This window comes from Callorhinus ursinus, unplaced genomic scaffold (genome assembly GCF_003265705.2).
Source record: "Callorhinus ursinus isolate GAN/ISIS: 27379988/994484 unplaced genomic scaffold, GSC_fseal_2.0 scaffold15, whole genome shotgun sequence".
Classification (NCBI taxonomy): domain Eukaryota; kingdom Metazoa; phylum Chordata; class Mammalia; order Carnivora; family Otariidae; genus Callorhinus; species Callorhinus ursinus.
The window spans coordinates 24,694,417-24,707,766 of record NW_027397077.1 but is presented as its reverse complement, the minus strand read 5'-3'; the positions used below and the strand labels follow the sequence as shown (position 1 = coordinate 24,707,766).

Below are 13,350 nucleotides of genomic sequence, written 5' to 3'. Positions count from 1 at the left end.
GCTCAAGCTGGCAGCCCCGCAGTCTGTTTTCTTTGGGTTTCGCAGTGTGGCCCAGTACAATGTTTAAAAATGTATCGACGTGGTTCTAAACATTTTAAAACTGGAAAACGTCCCTACTTAAAGTTTGCAAGGTCTAGGCACCCTGGGGCCCCGTTCCCACGTATTGACCGTGGGGTGGGTCAGAGGGTGGCACTTTCTGCACTGGGGACTTGCATTCTGATAAAGATATTATTGAGCTGAGATTAGCAACCACTCTGAAATTCATCCTCTTTCAAACCAATAGTAACTTTTGGTTGGGACAGCACAGGGAGGTGTGGGGACAATGGGCATCCTGCCTCCTGGCCCAATTCACTTCTCTTATTTCGTTGCTTGCCTGAATTTGTGGCCCTGCTGTTAACCTCTGGGCTACAGGACAAGACAAGACTGAGGGGAAGGAGGCAGATGTAGGTCCAGCCACCGCTGTGACCCATCATGGGCCCTGGTGGAGGGGACACTTCAACGGCTTCCTTAGGTGAGGGCACATCAGTGGTTGGGGGACAGCCAGCAAGATTTCTGGGCTCCTGCCTCTCTCCTCACGCACACTTCTTTCTCATTTGTGCTTTCATCATCCTCCAAATTCCATTGTAGTACATAAATTCCGGTAGTAGGTCTCCCTACTCCACCTCACCTTAGAGAACGGACTTAGCCGTGACGTGCACACAAAGGGTCAGACCATTGTCTCCTTCCCTTTCCTAGCCCATCTCTCCGCCAAATGTCACTACCCATAGCCAGGCCCTGCGCCCACCTATCCTCTGCTTGGAACCATGCACAGATTGGCTTTCTGCTGGGAATGGTTCTGGCATTTGCTTAGCTTGTAACTCTGTGGCTAGAGAGCAAACTGGGGTTCTGACAGGCCTTGTGGCTCTGGGAGCCAGTGCTGGGCTAGCTTGAGTCTTTACCTGGCATTGTCTTTATGTATTTAGAGCCGGACTGTGCAAAGAAGAAATCGCTCTTACATAGCTGTGCTTCCCCTACCCCAGGCAGTGTGCAGGTGAGGGGTGCCAGGAAGGAAAGGATGATCTGAGAGCCTGAAGGGGCCTGCAAAGAGTAAGCACCAAATCCACGTGTGGCCACCGTACCAGCAGGAAGTAGATTTAGGGACTCCCTGAGGCCAAATGAGCCAGGAGAAGGAGCCTTCTCTAAGGTGCTGCACCAAAACCTCTGTGCCAGGAGAGAGTGCTTAAAAACACTGAGCCTTCCTATTCCTGCCTGTCCCATTCCTGCTCCACTCCTTCCATGTGCCCACCTGGCAGCCTCTGTCTTCAGCTAACTCTCACATCTCCAGAATCTTCTAGAATTGCGCCGTCCAGGACAGAAGACATTCACTACATGTGGCTACTGAGCACCTGGCATGTGGCTAAGCCAAATTGAGTGGTAATATAAGTATAAAATTTATAGAGGGTTTGAGGCTTAGTAAAAAAAAGAGGGGGGGGTGCCTGGGTCGCTCCATCGGTTAAGCGTCCACGTTCAGCTTAGATCTTGATCCCAGGGTCATGGGATGGAGCCCTGCTTCAGGCTCCCTGCTCAGCGGGGAGTCTGCTTCTCCCTCTGACCTTCCCCCTGCTCATGCTCTCTCTCTCACGAGCTCTCTCAAATAAATAAATAAAATCTTAAAAAAACATAGAATGCAAGCTATCGCATTAATGAACTCATAATGGTTACAGGTTGAAATGATAATATTTTGGCTATCTTGGGTTAGATAGGTTATTTTTTTAAAAGGTTTATTTATTTGAGAGAAAGAGAGAGCACGAGTTGGGAGAGAGGCAGAGGGTAAGAGAGAATCTCAAGCTGACTCCCCACTGAGCAAAGAGCCTGACTTGGGGCTCAATCCACAGTTTGCTCCCAGTTTGCTCTCTAGCCGCAGAATTAGGAGCTAAGCAAATGTCAGAACCATTCCCAGCAGAAAACCAATCTGTGCATGGCTCCAAGATCATGACCTGAGTTGAAATCAAGAGTCGGACACTTAACTGGCTGAGCCACCCAAGGGCCTCTGGGTCAAATATGTTATTAAACTTTATTCTATCTACATCTTTTTACTTTTATTAATGTAGCTACTGAAATTTGAAAATTATCTACGTGCCTCTCCTTTGTGGCTTGTGGTGTGTTTCTATTAGACTGTCCTTTTGCAGAGCACTCCTTAACTCAGCCACATCAAATGTGCTTCTTTATGATTTTGCTATGTATTTGTTACATACATACACACACGCAGGTGCACATGGACATGGATGTGTGTGTATATATGTATAATAGAGTGTATATTCTCAGTCTATCTAGGTAGAAGACAGGGTTAATGTCTCTTTACTCTGTGTTTCATCACTCTCTGCCCAAGTGCCCCTTGTACTATTAGAGATCCAGTGCATGTTTGATAATGATTCTTTCATTCATTTGTGTTGAACTCATACTCTGGGCCAGGCTCCCCTGGGAACTTAATAAACTTTAACTCAATAGCTGGCATAGTCTCTGTAGGGTAGGAATTATTAGCTTTGTTTCGCAGATAAGGAAATTGGAGTAGGAAATTTAAGTGACTTGCTCAAGGTCACCTACTGTGGCAGGAAACAGAATTCCAACATTCTTTGGTCTGCTCCAAATCATGTCCCCTTTCCACTTCAGCATGTTCATACTGTGGAGGATTCTTCAGCCCGGCCCACTTTCTCCCTAAACCCTGTCTTCTTATTTGTGTATATATACCTATTACATGCTTGTTAATAGTCCATCTTTCCCAATAGGCTTCATGGGAGGACAGAAACCATTTCTCTTCTGAATGCTGTTGCAGCCCTGATACCTTGCCTATATGCCTGACAACCCAGTAAACACATAGAAACTTCCACTGAACGTATGAAGGAATAAACGATGGTCCCTTCTTCTCCTCACCATTATACAATTCCTGTTGAATTCCATTTTCCTGGAGAGGATACAAATAGGAATAAAACTCTATAGCCATTTTCTCAACAACTGTAATCATGTAAACATTCATTTTGTGTTTTATTTATTTAGAGCTCCATTATGCAAAAAGAATCCATTTATGTGAGAGTGCAGGGAAGAAATCTCCCTGCCACGCGCTCTCTTTCCACACATGAGGTTATCTCAGACCAACACGACAAAAACCAGGCACCTGTCTTTTGTCAGAATCGAGCATGCATCGTCCTAAACAGCTGCAGGCTGGTGGTTGCCAGAGCCTTGGTGCAAACCTAGGACTGGTGAGCTTTTCCAGTGATCTTGGCATAACTTATTCTTTATGGAAGTGTCTGAATGGAGTGTAACATGCCACGACCACGTAATGGTTATAAGACAGGAAGCCTTCTTGCCCATCAGAGAAGAAGGGCAGCGAGGCATGAAGAGCAATAAACCATAAGGAGTGGCCCCTGGTCTCAGCTTTGCCACTTTACTCTCTCCCTAACCTTGCGCACACCATGCTTCCTCGTGGTTGTGAACCTTAGCTCTCGTATTTCCAAAATTGAGGACATTGATATAGATCAGAGAGGACAGTAAAGTCTACATCTACCCTAGAAAACTATTGAAAACAGGAGGGAAAAATCTTGGATAGAAAAATCACAAGACTGAGACTCTGGAGTTGGAGTCAGAGATCTGAATTTAACACCCAGCTCTTCTCAACTGGTTGTCTGACCTTGAACTGGTCATTTCACTTGTCTGGGCCTTGGTTTCCTTTTCTATAAAATGTGATCATTGGACTGAATGATCTTTAAGATTCCTTCTAGGTTGGAAATAAAGTACATTTATTTGGGTGGGGATTGGGGGTGGATTTTGGTAGATGCATTCACTAGCATTTTTCCTCCTATGAGGTGATGATTACTTAGGCGTCAGAAACTTTTCTGAGGGTCACAGGGTGTAGAAAATGCACAGTGATTCCTGTGTGAATGCTCTGGAAGCAAAATAGTCTCCTTTCCTTTAGAAGCATGAGACCCTCTAAACAAATGTGTTAGAGCACAACGTTGGTTGTCATCCTAAGAGTCTTCGTGCACAGCTTGGCCTGTTATGTACCGACCATTTCTGTCATCAACGTCTGTCTGGTTGTCTAGTCTAAATTGAGTGGTTTTGTGGTGTTGAGATTGCACAGGTAATGTTAGAGTTAAAATACATGGTGTTTTATTAAGTTAGTTTCATTTATAGATCTTGAGAGGCCTTGGGGTGATAAAAATCTGAGTTATGCATTGCATTAAGCAGGGTTATATAAAGCCTGTTGAATATTAATTTTATAATGATTCACCTTACAGTTTTACAAGGCTAGATAAAAAAAGATACTGTGAATAATTGAGCCTATGGTCTATAAAATGAAGTCTAGCGAAGAGAGAAATAATTGGAACCGAAGAGAGCCAAGCCTTTTCCTTCTTTGCTGAGATCAAGTTAATTCAATCTCAGCGCCTTTCTGCAAATTCAGGCCCCCTGGTTTCTTAGAGCATTAGATGAACACATAGTACAGAATACAGTGCCAATAAAATGTGGACCATATTATTGTTTTCATTACTTTTAGCATAGCCTCAATATATTTTATCTTTATAGTTTGCATATTTTCTATATCCTTTTTTGGGTTACATTTTTCAAAATTGCTTCTCAAGTAAAGCAAAGTCTTGCACAGAAGAGATAAAATTACTTATATTTCCTATCTCTAAAATTGCACTTTGCATAAGTTATACAAATGGGCAATAAGCATGTAAGAGGGTGCTCAATATTATTAGCATCAAGGAAATACAAATTCAAACCATAATGAGATACCAGCAAATGCTTATTAAAATGGCTAAAATTAAAAGAGTGGCAATACCAAGTGTAGCTAAGGACGTGGAAGAGCTAGAACTTTCAAACACTGCTGGTGGGAATACAAAATGGTAAAACCATTTTAGAATGCAGTTTTCAGTTTTTTAAGATTAAAAACACCTTTATTATAAGACCTAGCCATTCTCCTCCAAGGTATTTACAGAAAAGAAATGAACAAATGTACAAATCCCTACAAATTTGTACTGGAGTGTTCATACCGTTACATTTATGATAACTCCGAACAAGAAACAATCCAAATATCCATCAGGATATGAATGGCTAAACCATTTGGGGGTATAGCCATACAATAGAATACTTCAAAATAAAACAAAACAATTTTAAAAAGAGCAAACTATTAATATGTGTAACAACATGGGTGTTTCTCAAAGATATTATGCTGAGCAGAAGGAGCCAGACACACAAAAAAGTTCTGACTATATGATTCAATTCCTATGAAATTCTAGAAAAAGCACACTAATATATAATGACAGAAAGCAGAGCAGTGGTTACCTGGGGCAAAGGTAGGAAGTAAGGGGGAGGATATAGTACATAGGAACATGAAGGAACATTTCAGGGGATAGAAATATTCTTTATCTTGATTGTGGTGATAGGTATAAAAGTGTCTATGTCAATATCTGATGAACTGAACACTTGAAGTGGGAGTAGTTTATTGTATGCAAATTATACCTCAACAAAGTTGATTTTTAAAATTTCTTTTGCAGTATCTTTTGTTGGTTCATTAGTACTCTAGAAACTGATCTTCCAAGATCTAGATTCCAAATCGATGTTCAATATTTACCCATTGTTAGATTATGAGTCTCATATACATAATATTAAAATAGGTATAGTAAATACATTTGGCCAACCTTCGGAACTTCCCTAAGAAACAAAAGAGAGGATGAATTTGTAAAAATTATTTATAAATCATGATACTGTGCAGAAAATTGACTGTCGCTACCATTATATGGTTCACCCTGTAAGTCAGAATGAAATTACCTTGATTTGGGCACATTAAAAATTAGTTGAGCCTCTTACCTGGACCCAAAATGAACTTTCCCCCTGTTGAATGCCTAGCTAAGAGCACAGAATATCCTAGCAAATTTCCTTAGTGTTTTAAAAATATCTACCTGCCTCAGTCCATGTGATGTACTGATCAACCCACTCAGACTAAGCCCTTCACTTCCAGCAGTGACAACCTACACAATCGTTCCTCCAAGTCAAGACACACTGTACAAATCATCTGAGCTTGTCAATGAGGTTTGAATTTCATTTGACATCTCCAGAGAATCCTCTGCTTTCAGAGCAATGAGCCCTGTGTTGGAGAATCTAGCCTAGTTGTAGAGTAACAATGCAGATATTCATAGAGAGGCATATGTCTCTTCTGCAAATTAACAACTTGTATCCTGGGCCAGAAATTGAGTTTTGATTCTGAAGGGACAGGGAGCACTGAAAAGCTGGGTCCTGATTTAATCTAAAACAACACAGGCATTCATTTGACAAAAAGTCACTGAGTACTATGTGCATTGTCCTGGGCTCTGGGAATTTAGCAGTGAATGGGACAAGCAAGTTCTCTCTCCTTAGGAAGCTTACATTCTAGTGGAGGGGTGAGTAGCAATCAAGTACACAATGTAATTTCAGGATCATATTATTCTCTACCCAAAAGTGGGTTGATAACACAACCCACAAAATAACACAAAAGTGGGTTGATATTATTTAGGCTATAGTGGTCAGGGAACATCATGCATGTTGAGTTAGGATGACGAGATGGAACCAGCTATGTGACAATCTAGAGAAACAGTGATCAGGGCAGTGGGGACAGCAAGCGAGAATGGGCTTGGCAAAGTAAGGAAGGGAAAGGAAACCAATGTGGGAAGTATCAAGAGTGAAAGGAAGACCGTCATGAAATGGGGCTACAGTGGTGGAGAGGGGGTAGAGTTGAAGATTTATTCCATGAAAATGAGAAAAAAAAAAAAAAAAAAAAATTTTAAAAAAAAAAAAAAGAAAATGAGAAGACCCTGAAGAGTTTAAAGCGGGGGGAAGAAATTATCTGATATGTAAATATGGCCACTACGTGAAGAAGAGATTGTCTCGTGTCAGGTGGGGAAATTAATAAGAAGGCTGCTGAAATAGGCTAAGGGAAAGATGATCAGGCTTAGAGTGGACTGGTGGCATTGGAAATAAAGAGGTACGAACAAATAGAGTGACGTTTCCTAGAGACAGTGCTGCCGGGGTTTGAGGAATGGGAAGTTTTGGCGGGGGTGGGGAGGATGGGAAGAATACACGGTTTTATGGCCTGAGCAACAACGAGCTGATGGAAGTCTTTCTTAGGAGACCACCTGCAGTGACAGGTTTGGGTGTCTGCATCCTTGGTCCACCAGTAGGACAGTGACCAAATTACTCTGAAGGTTGGAATAGCAGTTAAGTATTTGTAAATATCCTGTGAGGGGAACTCCAGTTGTAAAGACCCTGTCATCTCTCTTCTGTGATTGTCTAGACATGCTAATACGTGGGTGCTGGAAATGTCATGATTTCCTAATCACAATCTTCTTTTCCTAAAGCCATTTTCCACAGACATCAGTTCAGGGCAATAGCCAAACTCTTTCTGGCTGCTATTGTTTATTGCCGGTATGTCACTGTGCCCAACACGCTCACGGCAGGGGGCATGCTTTGAGGAGTTTACTTTTGCTCTGGAAGACTTTTTGGAAGCTTGCTTCCTTTTGTTAATTATGGCTTGGGGATTACTTTGTCAGACATTTTGAAGCTCTGAAGTGTAAAAAAAAAAAATTACAGGGTAATATTAAATATTTAAGTATTGCTCATTTCTCCATGTGGTATGAGATTTGGGCTAAGACTGAATCTTTGGGCTGTTTAATTCCCATGTTTATCATCTTGTATAGAGTCACAGATTCAATTTTGCCTACTTAAGCAAATTTTAAATTTGTTTCAAACAAGCAAGGATGGCATTAAATTGCCCTGACCTAGGTACATTGAGATTTTTGTTGTTTCTTTGTATTCATGGAGAGTAGTGAACATGAGCACTGAAACAGAAACATTTCAGCTTGTGAACATCCTGCTGGAGGAACGAGAAAAATCTTTTAAAATATTTAGGATTCTTTTGCATTATAAAAATAATACAAGCCCATCCTAGATAGTTTGGAAGGTACAGGAAAAAAAAAATCAGCCATAGCCCAAAGAAATCCATGAGATGTTGAAGTTTCTCATAAAATGCTAGGGTGGGAAGGGGCTTGTTGAATGATCGGATCCAACTTCTCATTTTGCATGTGAAGAAACTGAGGTGCCAGGGCAGTGTGGGGTGGAGAGCTCACGTTTCCTCGGGGCCAGTTTTGAGCTGTTTCCCTGATGGTTTATGTGGCTTCATAAGCTATTAGATTCTTGGGGACCTGATGGAGATGCAGAATCTGCTACACCCTCTTTTTGAACAAAGGGGATGTGACATCTTAACACTGGACATACATGTGGCTCCCTCTGCCCCCTGGTGTTCAAGAGGAGACACGGCCTTAAATAAGGATGGTGTTACATTGCCTTGACTTGGATGAGCATTTCCCAAAGAGTGGTTTTTGGGTCACCTGCCTCAGAGTCATCGAGAGTCCTTGTTGAAAATGAAGATTTCTGGGGCCCATCCCTGGTTTGTGAAATCCACTCTAGAGGTGGGAGCAGGAATCTGCTTTCTTTTTTCTTTTCCCTTTTCTTTTTTTCTTTCTTTTCTTTCTTTTTTTTTTTTTTTATTTAAACCTCAGTGAACATACAATGCAGTATTAGTTTTTGGAGTAGAATTCAGTGATTCATCCTTTACATACAACACCCAGTGCTCATCATAACAAGTGCCCTCCTTAATACCATCACCCATCTAGCCCACTCCCACCCCCACCTCCCTATATCAACCCTCAGTTTGTTCTCTGTCATTAGGAGTCTCCTATGGCTTTTTTCCCTCTGTCCTTTTTTTCTTTTCCCCTTTCCCACATGTTCATCTATTTTCTTTCTTAAATTTACATGAGTGAGATCATACGGTATTTGTCTTAATCTGACTTATTTCGCTTAGCATAATACACTCTAGCTCCATCCGTGTCATTGCAAATGGCAAAATTTTATTCTTTTCCATGGCTGAATAATATTCCATGGTATATATAAACCACGTCTTCTTTATTCATTCATCAGTCGATGGACATTTGAGCTCTCTTCATAGTTTGGCTATTGTTGATAATGCTGCTATAAACATTGAGGTGCATGTGTCCCATTGAATCTATATTTTTGTATCCTTTGGGTAAATACCTAGTAGTGCAATTGCTGGATCATAAGGTCGTTCTATTTTTAACTTTCTTTTTTCTTTATTTAAATTCAATTAGCCAAGGTATAGTACATCATTGGTTTTTGATATAATGTTCCACGATTAATCAGTTCAGTATAGCTTTCTTAACAAACTCACGCATCCATTGAAAAATAAGTTTGTCAATAAGAATAAAAAAAAAAAGAATCATTCAAATTCTCTAACCTGTGATAAATAGATAATATAGATAGGTAGGTAGGTAGAGAAAGAGAGAGATACTAAGTAAATGTGTAAAAAGTTGGTGACTCCACACAAAGAAATTGTCAATGGTTTTCCCTGGGGGTAGAAATAGGGGGTGAGTGAGAGAATGGGGCCTCCACTGTTCTGTATAACTTAGAAACCTGGATTTGCAGAACACAAATCCTTCAGAATTCCTTTTTTAAAGTATTCCTGCAGTCAAGCTATTTCTTTGGGAGACTAGAAATGTCTACAGAATATTATTTATTTGCTTGAGTGACGTGTATGGCCAGTGGGAGAAAGGGAGCACTCTTTGTTGATATAAGAGAACACAGAAGGATCAACCAGGGGACGAGGTGAGGTCCAAGTTAGTTCATTTATTTGCTCACTCATTTATTCAACACCTATTCATTGAATACCTTGTGTGTGCCAGGCACTGTTTGAAGTGCTGAGGACACAGGAGAGAATAAGACAGCAGGGTCCCTGTTTGTGTAGGGCTTATGGTCTATAATGGGGAAACACCAATAGAGTTTAACAAGTTAATTTCAAATGGTGACAAGTACTGTGAAGAAATGAGGGAGCTATGCCATTATGAATGATTTAAGGGCCATTCTCTGGTAGGAAGGGACAGTGTGAGAGATGACATCTGACCTGAGACCTTAGTGGCAAGAAGAAACCGTATCTGGGGAACAAGTTTGCATTAAAAGGAAGCTGTATACGGGCAGGGTCCTGAGGTGGAGTTAGCTTGATATGTTCAGGGTGTATAAAGAAAACCGGCATGGCTAAAGCTTAATGACTAACACGAGATTCAAGATAAAGTTCAAGAGGAAGACAGGGCTAAGCCACATACTGTAATTATGCCACAGTAAGTAGCTTGGATTCTATTTTAAGTGTAGTAGAAAGCCTCAGGAGACCTACATTCAAGGAGGGATAGTTGATATCTTCAGATTTGGGTTTTTAGAAAAAAATCACTTCAGCACTCAAAACTACATAGAAACTAGAGTCAAGTTTTTAAAAAATGTGCAACTCCTTCAGGAGAAAAAGTCATCGGAAACCACAAAAGAAGAACTAAAGAAATGGTCAGATCTACCATATACATGGAAAGGGAAGATCAGTATTATAAAATGCTGATTTTTATCAAAAAAGGATTTCTAAATTCATTGCAATTCTAAACAAAATCCCAACAGCATTCTAAAATTGAATGGAAATGTAAAAATTCAAGAATTTAATAAGAGAGGTTGCAAAAGAAGAAAAAGGAATGAGGGTTTCCCCTAGTTATCAAAATTTCTTATAAAGCCATAGTAATTAAGACACTGTGTTATTAGTGAAGGGGGATTACGAATAGACCAGTGGGAGAGAATAGAGAGCCCAGTGATGGACTGAACATATATGGACCCTCCTATGTGACGCAGGAGCCGTTGAAATTCAGAGTGGAAAACATAGACTATCAAAGGTAAATGAGTATCAGAGTTATCAGAAGCTTCCTAATTTACACTTTGTACAAAAATAAATTGAGATAAATTGAAAACCTAAATATAGAATGTAAAAATTCAAAACCTTTAGTGAGGGAAAAAATAAGGTATCTTTATACCCTTAGGATAAAGTGGATTTTATAAGCTAGAGACACAAAAATCACCCTCAAGAATAATGAGCTTGATGGATTTCACTGTATCAAAATGTACAACTTCTGCAAATAACGTCATAAAATGAAATGGCAGTTGACAAGCCAATAGAAGATATTTGCAACCTGATGTAACAAACAAAAGCTACATTTCTAGACTCCCTAGCAAACGTCTATAAATTGGTAAGGAAAACTCAAACTACCTGGTAGAAAAATGGCTACTTACTCACAGGCACTTTCCTGAGGGGGAGACATGAATGAGCAATGAAAATGTGAAAAGGCTTTCCACATCCCTGATGAAGGCGAGAAATGCCAGGATAGCATTTTATACCTATTATAGCGATATGCCTATTGGAGTAGCAGAAATTCAAAAGGTTGAGTTAGACAAGTCAAACTTGGCAAGGAGTTGAGATAAACAGGCACTTGGGAGAGTAAGTTGTCATTCTCTAGTTAGACTTGAAAATCCACATATTCTACAACAGATTCTGTTGCAGACCGTAAGCAATCAACAGTGTTTCTCCAAGGAGGGGCTCTTGGCATTGTGCGAGGGACAAGTCTTTGTCACTCAGGACTTTCATGCACCGGTAGAAAATTTAGCATCTCAGCCCTACTCCACCCCCAACTCACAAAAGAACTCTCCCCCATTTCCAAATGCCCCCAAGAGAGTTGCACTTGAGGAGAACGTCCTGCAGGTACATAGTGCTGCTGCAATATGAATGTGCTGGGACAGCCGCTGTCACTGAACAGAGAGATCTGGGACCCGAAGGAGGACTGTGAAGGGTGTGCACCGGAACATCCTTTGTTAGGACCAAAAACTGGACATCGTCCAAATAGCCATCAGTCCGGGAAAGGAAAATGAAACTATGATACGGTTGTATGATAGAGCGCTATACAAGAATTAATGACCTAGATCTGATCTGTACGGAGCAAAGTGAAAATATCTCAAAAACAGTGTTGACTACAGTGTAATATGCAACATGATACAATTTTTAAAAAGTGTAAAAACCACAAGACTGCAGGATATATTGTTTTGGATACACACAACACACGAACACACACAGGCATATGCATCGTGAACTGGGGTGGTTTAAATTCTGTGTGGTTCTATTTCTTAAAAGAGTAGATGAACGTGAAGATCAACATTAGTTCATTTTGAGTGATGGGCATGTGGAAAGGAGTTTGTCGCATTATCTTCTGCATAATGCTGTATTTTCGCCCTCACTCAGGCTGCTGAGTGCACAGTGGATGGGGTGAATGGAAAGGTGAGCAGGGGTCGAGCATGGAGGTGGGGGCAGTGAGGCTGAGCTGGATGCGCAGTCAGGCCCTGGAGGAGCCGAGTGAGGACCCCAGCATCCCTGCCGATACCACTTCGAACTCCAAGGGCATGTGACCAGTTTTCTGCTTCATTTCTCTATTGCCCAAAAGGTCTTCCTGGAATAACACTTCCCCTTGTTGCTTCCTCTGTCTTCCAAGCTACAATATTGTCACCTAAGCAAGCCAAGGATTTGTCAGCTGCTCATATTTTTTAGCAGAATGAGACATTCTGTATAAACAGTTTAGGTCTTCTCCATCCCCATCCCTGCAATGATGCTCCTACCCTCCTTTTAATTTTTTTCCTGAGCATTTCTTTTACTGTGGTAAAATATACATAAAGTCAAATTTACCATTCTAACTATTTTTATTTTTTAAGATTTTATTTATTTTATTTTAGGGAGAGCTCACGTGAGCATAGGGAGGGGCAGAGGGAGAGGAGAGAGAATCTCAAGCAGACTCCACGCTGAGTGAAGAGCCCAACGCAGGGCTGGATCGCACAGCTCCAAGATCATGACCTGAGCCAAAACCACGAGTCAGGCGCCCAACTGACCGAGCTACCCAGGCGCGCCCCCCCCCAATTCTAACTATTTTTAAATGTGCAATTCAGTGGCAGTACGTATATTCACAGGGTTTTGCAACCATCATCACCATCTATCTCCAGAACTTTGCAACCATCATCACCATCTATCTCCAGAACTTTTTCATCATTCCAAATTGAAACTCTATGCCCATTAAACAATGACTTCCATTCCTCAGTCCCCTTGCCCTCTGATAACCTCTAGTCTACTCTCTATCTCTCTGAATTTGACCATTCTAAGTACCCCATACAAGCAAGCATCGTATAATATTTGTCCTTTTGCATCTGCCTTATTCCACTTACTATGGTGCTTTTGAGATTCACCCACAATGTACCATGTATCCGGATTCCATTCTTTTTAAAAACGAATACTGTGCCGTTGCATGTATACACCACATTTTGTTTATTCACTTACCTGTCAGTGGACACTTGGGTTAGTTCTGTCTTTGGGCTACTGTGAACAATATAACATATAATGCAGCTATGAACAGGTGTACAACTGTCCAT

General features: G+C 40.9%; 1 protein-coding gene across 1 annotated transcript in view; it reads left to right on the top strand.

Annotated features, from left to right (window-relative positions):
• Positions 1-13,350, top strand: part of FRMD4B (FERM domain containing 4B) — a 315,073-nt gene that overhangs the window by 80,473 nt on the left and 221,250 nt on the right. The gene's annotated exons all lie outside the window — the stretch shown is intronic.